The sequence below is a fragment of the Gossypium raimondii genome, chromosome 9 (assembly GCF_025698545.1).
Source record: "Gossypium raimondii isolate GPD5lz chromosome 9, ASM2569854v1, whole genome shotgun sequence".
NCBI lineage: Eukaryota > Viridiplantae > Streptophyta > Magnoliopsida > Malvales > Malvaceae > Gossypium > Gossypium raimondii.
This window is the reverse complement of record NC_068573.1, coordinates 5638463-5648384: the sequence shown is the minus strand read 5'-3', so window position 1 is coordinate 5648384 and position 9922 is coordinate 5638463. Positions and strand designations below refer to the sequence as shown.

At 34.2% G+C, this 9922-nt stretch overlaps 1 pseudogene; it reads left to right on the top strand.

Annotated features, from left to right (window-relative positions):
* The first annotated feature begins 6678 nt into the window (after positions 1-6678).
* LOC128032532 (heparanase-like protein 2) lies at positions 6679-9096 on the top strand (annotated as a pseudogene).
* Positions 9097-9922: the final 826 nt, after the last annotated feature.

Genomic DNA, 9922 nt, shown 5'->3' with positions numbered 1-9922 from the left:
TAAAAAATTATGAAAATTTTATGGTGGAAAGGTATATGAGTCTAGCTTTGGGAAAAATTTACGGAACTTAATTTTGAGTCATGTAGCTCCAGATAAAAATAAATTAGCTTCTGTGATGCAGAAAAACAGTTTGCTGGAAATTAAACGAACCTTGAAATTATGTGTGATTAAAATTATGTTGCTATGAAATCATGTGGGAAATTTATTTATTTTTCATATGTTTACTTCCTAAGCTATATGCTTACTCGTTTTTATTTTCCTTTGATTATAGTGACATCAGCCAGCTCGAAATTTGGACGAAGTCAGGAAATCATCCACACTATCATCAACTTTTTGGGTATTTTGTAATTAATATTTTTGAAATATGACATGTATAGATGAATTTATGTGATGTGGTATAAATATATATAGTATTGTTCAGTTTAATATGTTGGTGAGTATTAATGAAAAAAAATTATGTCTGAAATATATATCTGTAAATCTGTAATTGGTTGGAAATATTAAAGTTGTTTGAAATTGTTTTTGGAAAGTTGCAGGAGGTTTTATGTAAAAACAAGCAGAAATGCTGCTAAAATTTTTATAAAAAAAATTATAAGTGTTTGAGTTCTAGTAATACCTCATACTCTGTTTCGGCAAGGAACACGGGTAAGGGGTGTTACAGTTTAAGTCTCATATTTGTAAATTTTGTTATTTTTCTGATCCTAGCCTTATCCTTGGTGGGTTGAGTTATATTTTATCTTTAGTAAACTCATATTAGAATGAGCCTACTGGTTCTAGTGGTAAGGGGTTTTTGTGCTGGAGGTCCTGTATTCGAATCCCTGCGGGAGTAAGGGTATTAATTTTTGTTTTGGTGGTGTGATAGAGGTTCGGTGGAAGTGAAAGTCTGTAGGAGTTGTGAGTTAGTGGGATTTGATGGTTAGTGGGAGGTTAGGATAGATATAGTGGGATTTTACTTTATTTTTATTTTGTTTTAAAAAATTTCGTTTCTCTTTTCTCCAGAAATTTCGACGTGAGCTTCTTCCTCCATTCTTTTCCTTTTCTAATCTGTGCATATTTTCTTTTTGTTCCTCGTGTTATACTCAGATTTTGGTACTCTTCATGGGATATAGGTAAGAGGGGTTAACTTTTAGTAATGGTTTCGGTAAACTGTTTAATATATCCTCTTCATAGTAGTGTTTTCGGTGTAAATAGGGGTTTGATTTCTGTGAATTTTTTATAGGAGAAGGCTGTGGTGAAGGAGTTTCACTCTGATAGTCTAAAATTATGTTGATAGCTGTTCTTGTTGACGGTAAGTTATGTGCGTTATTTTTGGATTATGTGTCGATTTGTAAATTGATTGCTAATGGGCGAATGGGATGCTGTTTCTTAGGTTTTAGAGGGCTCGGGATTGCAGTAGTATCTAAAATGAACCATGTATATTCCCAAAACTCATAAAATCGAGCTTCGGTGAAAGGCGAAAAACTGTATTGTCAATGCCACACAGGCGTGTGCCTGGCCGTGTGGTTGGCCATGTGTTTGACGAGGGCATGGCCGTGTGCAAGACACAGCCATGTGGTGGTGTAAGTGTGGTCGTGTGGGCTACACGGGCTAGGCCAAGTTGGGTGTGTGTGCCACACGGGCGTGTGGGTTTGGGCCAAGCTGTATGGGCCACACGGGTGAGTCCAATCTGGGTGTGTGGGTTACTCGGGCATGTGGGCCCACACGGTCAAGCCACACAGGCTTGTTGGCCTATAATTTTGAAATTTTCCCTAGTGTCGCACGGGTCGTTCCGATCGACTGTGGGCCTACCGTAGGCTCGGTAAGGGCTAACCAAACCCTAGATTATGTGATCTGATATTCTGATAGTTTGCTCTGAGTAGGACACTGTTATGCATGTCTGAGTATTCTACTATATATATCTGATATCTGTTTATGAGCATGTTAAGCATGATATTTCTGTATCTGTAATATGTAATTATGTTTGGGGGTGAGAATTGTATATGTGGAGGAAGTATTCTGTATGGCGACCTTCGCCTATATTCTGGCAGCTTGGCTGTATACTATCTGATATGTGTCGTAATGACACAATATGATGTGTAGGGATGAGTGGGTGTTTTTAACCCCATATGGTGTGATGGAATGGTCGGAGTTGGTATGTAGAGGATGGGGGTAGGATTTTGTATATTTGTTCTGCATATCTGATTCTGTTATTTGTATCTGTAAAGGACATAGATCCAAATCTAAATCTGACTGTATATGTGATTTCTGTATGAATAGCATGTCTATTTCTGTAGGGTTACACACTGTGTTTACAAAAAATCACTTCTGCTTGTCTATTCTGTTCAGGTAATCCATGGACTTAGACAGATCGGTGTGACGGAGCCTCACGGTGACCACAAGTTAGTAAACTATTTAAGATTGTGGTTTTTGTTTTAATTTAAGGTTTTTTTCTGAGAGTTTTATAATAATTGGACTCTTCGAACAATTTGGTTAAATTTTAGGATTTTCGTTTTAACATTTTATTTACGACGGATATTTAAAAATGTGGTTTTTACTAAAAAAAAGATTTTCTAAAAATACGAATGAGATTTCCAAAAATAACGTTTTCTATGATTTTCGCTATAAATTACTTTTTAGAAAATAAAGTAATTAAATAATGCTTTCGATAATAGATATAAACGAATATGAGTTATAAAACTGGAATGATTTATCATAACGACTCAGTTTTCAAAACCCTTCTTTGTGACATCTCCAGATTCGACCATAACATCTAGGTCAAGTTTGAGGTGTTGCACTTGATCTAATTAGGCAAATTCAATCCATTTAATACTTATACTAGCCAATTCAGTCCAAAATTCATATTTTTGCAAAATTACCAATTTTCCCATAATATTTTTATTTTTTACAATTTAGTCCTTAAGCTCGTAAATTAAAATTAAAGCAATTTAATCCACATTTCATACTAGTCAAATTCACTAGGGACATATACCAACTCATACAAACCCTCATTTTACAATTTTACCCTATACTTTTATCATTTTTTAAATAAGTCCTTAAATGATAATTTCATCAAAAATCACTTTACAAAACTTGTTAATTTATCAGCAAGGACTCATTTTGCAAATTCAAGAATCATGTAATAACATCCATGGGAAAACCCTAATTCTTTAACAATTTTGCAAATTAATCCCCAGGCTAGCTAAGTTAAGCCATAATGATCCCGAAAACATAAAAATCATTAAAAACGAGGCAAAATAACTCTTACATGCTAGCAATAGAAGTTGCAAAAACTCCAACCGTAGATATGGCTTTTTCTATCCTTCAAATTTTGGTGGAAGAAAATTTGGAGAAGATGAATTGAATTTGGTTTTACTTAATTTAACCTTATTTACTCTTTTACCATTCTATCCTTTAAAATTATTCATAACTTCAACAAAACCAAACCCATAAATATCCACTACCACATCAATTGGTTTAATTACCACTCAAGTCCCTTAGGTTAAAATTCCATAGCTATTTGACACCTTTAACTAATAATGCTATACTTTTGCACCTTTTACGATTTAGTCCTTTTCACTAATTAAGCATGCAAACGTCAAAATTAATTAACGAAATTTTTATATAACCCTACTAACATTCCATAGATGTTAAAATAATAGTTAAATAATAATTTACTCATCAAATTTGTGGTCCCAAAACTATTGTTCCAATTTTACTAAAAACGGGCTGTTACAACTAAGATAGAGAGAGGTAAGAGTAGATGATGATGTACATGAATTTGTTTGCCTTAGTAAATATGATAGGAAATCATGTCTACCAAAATAGATATGTGCACCCATTTTGAGTGGGGATTGGACGAAAATATATGTATGTTGGTGGGAGCCCTGGAGTTGAAAGACCTTTTTGTTTTATTTAAATGAGCTTAGAGAACGGAAGACATGTGAAATGAGAAAAAGTAAGCTAAGCCCAAGATCTGAGACACTAGCAAATGTAGTATGGCCCGATCATTCCCGGAACCTCCAGCCAAAAAGTTGAGAGATTTCCAAAGTAATTACTCTACTCCTTCAAGGATCTCAAGGAGTGACATACCAAGGTTGAGTAGTCTGCGACCTCAGACTACGTCGATAGCTAGTGCAGGGAGTGTTCAAAATGTGGGTAGATTTATAACATGCCTTTTTTAGTGAAATTAGAACAGTGGTTTTGGGACCACAAATCTGACATGAAAATATTTATTTTATTATTATTTTAATGTACACAGTATATTAGTAGTGTCGTGTAAAAATTTAGTTAAGAAATTTTGATGTTTGCACGCTTAATTTCATGAAAAGAACTAAATTATAAAAGGTGCAAAAATGTATTCTAGTAGCTAAAAGTGTTGAATGGCTATGGAACTTTAATGTAAGAGGACTTAGATGGTAATTAGACCATTTATGATGATAGTGGAATGTGATGAATTGGTTTTATAGTAATAATGAGTAAATAATGTTAAATTAAATAAAACAAAACCTAATAGCTATCATCTTCCTCCCATTTTCTTTGTGTTAGCGAAATTTCACCATTAGAGAAGAAGAGAATTTTGGTTAAGCTATTCCATTGCATGTAAGTGAATTTTGAGTTCGTTTTTAATGAGTTTTATTTTTTTAAGCCATTGTAGCTTAATCTACCTAGCCTAGGGACTAATTTGCAAAACTGTTAAAGGTTTAGGGTTTTTCCATGAATGTTCTTGCATGATTTATGAATTTTGATGAAAGTTTATGAATCCTTGTTATTAAAGAAACAACTTTTGTAAAGTGATTTTTGATGAAATTATCATTTAGGGACTTATTAGTAAAAGTAGTAAAATGTCATGGTAAAATTATGAATTGTTGATTTTTATGAGGTTGTATAAGTCCCTAGGTATTTCATCTAGCATGAAATGTGGACAAATTTGCATACATGTTAATTTACGAGCTTAAGGACTAAATTGTAAAGAAGTTAAAATATCAGGGGCAAAAATGTAAATTTTCAAAAGTATGAATTTTGGACTAAATTGAATAGTATGTGTGTTAAAAATGTTTTTGAACCACACGGTCGGGCACAAAAGTGTGTCCCAGGCCATGTGCACGATAAGTATTCAATAATGAGTCAAATGGCTTAGCGACACGGCCATATAGCACACACAGCATGGACACACGGGCGTGTCCCAGGCTGTGTGCATGCTGGAGTAATCGATAGTGAGTTACACAATTTTAAGATATGACCGTGTAGGTCACACGGCCTGGACACATGGGCGTGTCCTAGGCTGTGTGAGTCTTGGGACTTAATTTTCCAAATTCGATTGTTACATGGCTTGAGGTGGTCAAATCTGTCGAAAATAACCAAAATTCATCAAAATTAATTATAAAATTAACTAAAATTTAACATGTTCATATTTTAAGTGCACTTTAATTATTTTGTAAAAATTAATTATTTTTTCGACAAGAATTTTATCGAAACTGTATGATTTTAAGTTAAAAAGAGTATGTAAAAATATGTAAATTTTGGTGTTTCCAGGGTGCAAGCATTGAGGCTGAACAATATGGAAAAGAAATAGTAGTACTTAAGAATTTAGTGAAAGAATTACACCCAGATCCTAAAACTCAACCAAAGGTTCTACGTCCTAGTGTCTATTATGATGAGAAATGGTTTAATTCCTTCCTTGAAGTTTCAGGATAGGAAATTGTTGATGGAGTTACCCACCATATCTATAATATCGGACTTGGTATCCAAATATCTCACAATTCAGTGTTTATCGAAGAGCTTTTAGATGCTTACTTATTACTAGTAGGGCCAGTTTCTTAATCAGATGGATGTATATGCAGGTGATAATCCAAACATGATTACCAAGATTCAAGATCCATCTTACTTAAATCAAGTTGCCCAAACCCATAAAGGTGTTTTGAATAATGTCAACAAATTTAAATAGCAGTCAAGAGCTTGGGTTCAAGATCCATCTTCCATATACGATATAATTGATTTAAAATATATGTTATTTTCAATTATCTAGTAAATTAAAATAACTCCAAAAATTCTTTTATGTACACAAATATTTTAACACAAGATAGAGTTTATGAAATTCATGAAAGAGATTTACAATTTTGGAGTGAAAGTAGATAGGTCCTCTGGAGAAAATTTTCGGAGAAACTAATGTGGGAGACTTTTTCTGAAAAGCTACTAGCATTGACACATAATTTCTAATATTTCAAGATTAATGATAGGATTAATTATAAGAATAATATAATTTCTGCAAACTTCTTTAACTTGCAATATTTACTTGTTAAAATATTATTGAAATTACAATTTTCCTTGTAACAAGACCCACATTAACAACTTGGACAACAAGACATAGAAGTTAAAACAACAATACGAGCCTTTAATTTGGAATTTAAATTGTAGATGGCCCAAAAGTGGTTTTGAAATGAAATTTTCATGCTAACTAACGAGTCGGAACCGTTATATCAACCGTAGTTGAAAAGTAATAAGTTGCAGCTGCAAAACTGTAACTTTTAAACAAAATGCTAATGATGCTTTTACCACGATTAAATTTCCTAACCAGTTTTAAATTCATATCTAATTGTAACAATCTTCTAATACATGCATATATATTTAAACACATGCATGATTACAATTGCATTACTTTCAATTCTTCCAGCTCTTTCCTAATATTTAGATACCGTGAGTATGGATTTGAAATGCGTATTTAGCCTAGCAATCCTTGTTTCCCAGATATCCCTTTTGTTGACCCAAAATGTGAACATTGTGATTCAAGGAGCAACATCCATTGCTGAAACAGATGATAACTTTGTATGCGCTACATGGATTGGAAGCCTACTGAAAAATGCAACTACAATCAATGTCCTAGGGGAAAGGCTGGACTTTTAAATCTGGTAAGAATTTTTTATTTTGTGTGTGTATGAACAATTTATTTTACATAAATTTTGACTTTTCTTTTATTTTATGTTTTCCGTAGGATTTGAAAAAGAAGGGCCTAATAAATGCAATAAAGGTGAGTTCTGCGCAGATAATATTACATGTCTCTATTTTTAAGTCATCGACGGTAGTTCATACCCTAAGAATCAAAAAAGAAATTGCAAATACTGCTATTCGAATATTGTTAAAAGCCACCTCATAAGAGTGGTTGTGTGAACGGGTTGGACTAAACTTGGTTCAAAGCTGGTAAGAACAATTTCAGACTAATTTCTAAAATTACTTTCATCATTCAATCCTTTAAGGATCAAAGTTGGTGGGTCGTTGCAAGATCAAGTGGTGTTCGAAGTAGGAGGAGTTAAGAATTGCCCTAATTTCACGAAAAAGAAGATAGTTTATTTGGATTCTCTCAGGGGTGCCTTCCCATGGAAAGATGGGACGAGCTGAATAAATTTTTCAATCAAACTGGGTGGGTATTTCTATTTATTCTGAAAAAGTATTAAATATCTATTTTTTTCCTTAGAAAAGACATTGACTTTATTAATTTGACATTTTGAAGAGTAACGGTTACATTCAGGTTGAATGCTCTTCTCAGAAGAAACCGATTACAAATCAAAAAGGGTCTTTGGGTTGGCGATTAGCAATCACAAAATGCAAGGGATTTCATGAAGTATACTATTTCCAAGGGATACAAAGTTGATTCTTATGAATTTGGTAACTAAATTTGTTTTATCGAAGCTCTGCATGAGATTATTTTTCATTGTATTTTTCAAATTGTATTTTAATCAATTTATTATTTCAGGACATCAACTCTCCAGAGCCGGGATGGGTGCAAGCATTGAGGCTGAACAATATGGAAAAGACATAGTAGTACTTAAGAATCTAGTGAAAGAATTACACCTAGATCCCAAAACTCAACCAAAGGTTCTAGGTCCTAGTGGCTATTATGATGAAAAATGGTTTAATTCCTTCCTAGAAGTTTCAAGACAGGAAGTTGTTGATGGAGTTACACACCATATCTATAATCTCGGACCTGGTATCCAAATATCTCACAATTCAATGTTTATCGAAGAGCTTTTAGATGCTTACTTATTACTAGTAGGGCTAGTTTCTTAATCCGATGGATGCATATGCAGGTGATGATCCAAACATGATTACCAAGATTCAAGATCCATCCTACTTAAATCAAGTTGCCCAAACCTATAAAGGGGTTTTGGATATTGTCAACAAGTTTAAACCGCAGTCTCGAGCTTGGGTTTTTAAATCTGGCAGAGCTCTTCACGGCGGTGCCAAAGATGTGTCTCAAACCTTTGCTAATGGATTTTGGTAATATTTTTATCTCCCTTTCTTCTACCTCTACCTTTTTCTTTTTGCATGTTTAATAAAACACGCGGTTAAACTTTTCTCCCTTAACAGGTATTTTGATCAATTGGGAATGGCTTCAACCTACAATCACAAGGTCTTCTGCAGGCAAACTCTCATCGGTGGAAATTATGCTTTACTTAATACAACAACATCTATTCCCAATCCAGATTACTACGGGCCCATATCTTCACACATATAGTGTGAGCCTTATCCTTGCTTTTTTCCCTATAGCAACCAGTATAATTCATCTTATTAATTTGCCTCGTTTTTAGTGTACTTCTACGGCACCGACTTATGGGAAGTACTGTACTTTCCGTAACTTAAGAGTCTAACCAAAATTTGCGTGTATATGCTCACTGTGCGAAGAAAAAGGTAAGCCAACTTTGATAGACCGAACATTTCGTTTTTTGAATTATTTAGTTTTATTAAATATTATCTACATGATTTTTTCTCTTGTAGCCTGGGATTTCTATCATTTTTATCAACTTGTCGAAAGATAGCTCGTTCAATGTCACCCTTTCAAATTACGAACATCAGAGTCGTAATTTGAGAACCACGGATGTTGTAAAGCCTAATTATGAATTTAGAGGTTACCAGAATAGAGAAGAGTATCATTTGGCTGCGCTAGCTGGAAATATACAAGGTCAAATTGTGTTGCTGAATGACATTCAAATGGTTCCAACAAAAACATTCGACATTCCAGCAATAGAGCCAAAGCTTGTCAATGCTTCCACACCCATCTCTGTTGCAGCTTATTCCATAGTCTATGTAACCATTAGAGACTTTCAAGCCCCTCTCTGTGCATAAATTACATCATTTCTTTATCTAAAATGTAATACCTTTAAACTTTTCTTGAACTTTTAGAATGTGATCAGAGTGCCTATAAAATGTGATGAACATTGCTTTCCTTAACCTTAAATTGATGGTACCCGGAATGAAGTTCTATCTTGGAAAATGTGGAAGCCCCATGAAATTGATCAAACAAATTGTCGATCCTTGGAAGTTGGTAGTTATTCTTTATCATTAACTTATTCAACTGACGACAATCAATACACATCCTAAAAGTACCATCTTTTTTTCTTCACGAACAAAATTGGTGCCCCTCACGGAGACACGCTGCAATGGATAAACCCTCGATCGAGGAATTCTTGAAGCTGAGCCTTTAACTCTACAAGCTCATTCGGTGCCATCTAGTAGGGAGTGATGGACACCGGAGCTGTACCCGATAGAAGCCCATTACTAAACTCAAACTCTCGATTTGGAGGCAAACCCAGTAACTCCTTAAGAAAGATATTTGAAAACTCTTTAATTGTTCAAATGTCCCCAAAGATGAACCCACAAAATTTGAATCACTCACAAAAGCCAAATACGCTTCATACCCTTTAAGAACCAGGTTTTTAGCCATAAGAGCGAAGATCACATTGGATAAGTAATCCTGACGCTTGCTGATCATAACCACTTCCACATCATTCTCTGATCTCAAAACTATCCTCTTAGCAGAACAATCCAAACTAACTTGATGCTCCAACAACCTCTCAATTCCAAGAATCAGATCGAATGCCCTAAATGGTAGCTCCATCAAATTAGCAGGAAACACCACCCCTTGTATCTCCAATGGTACATTCTTATACAG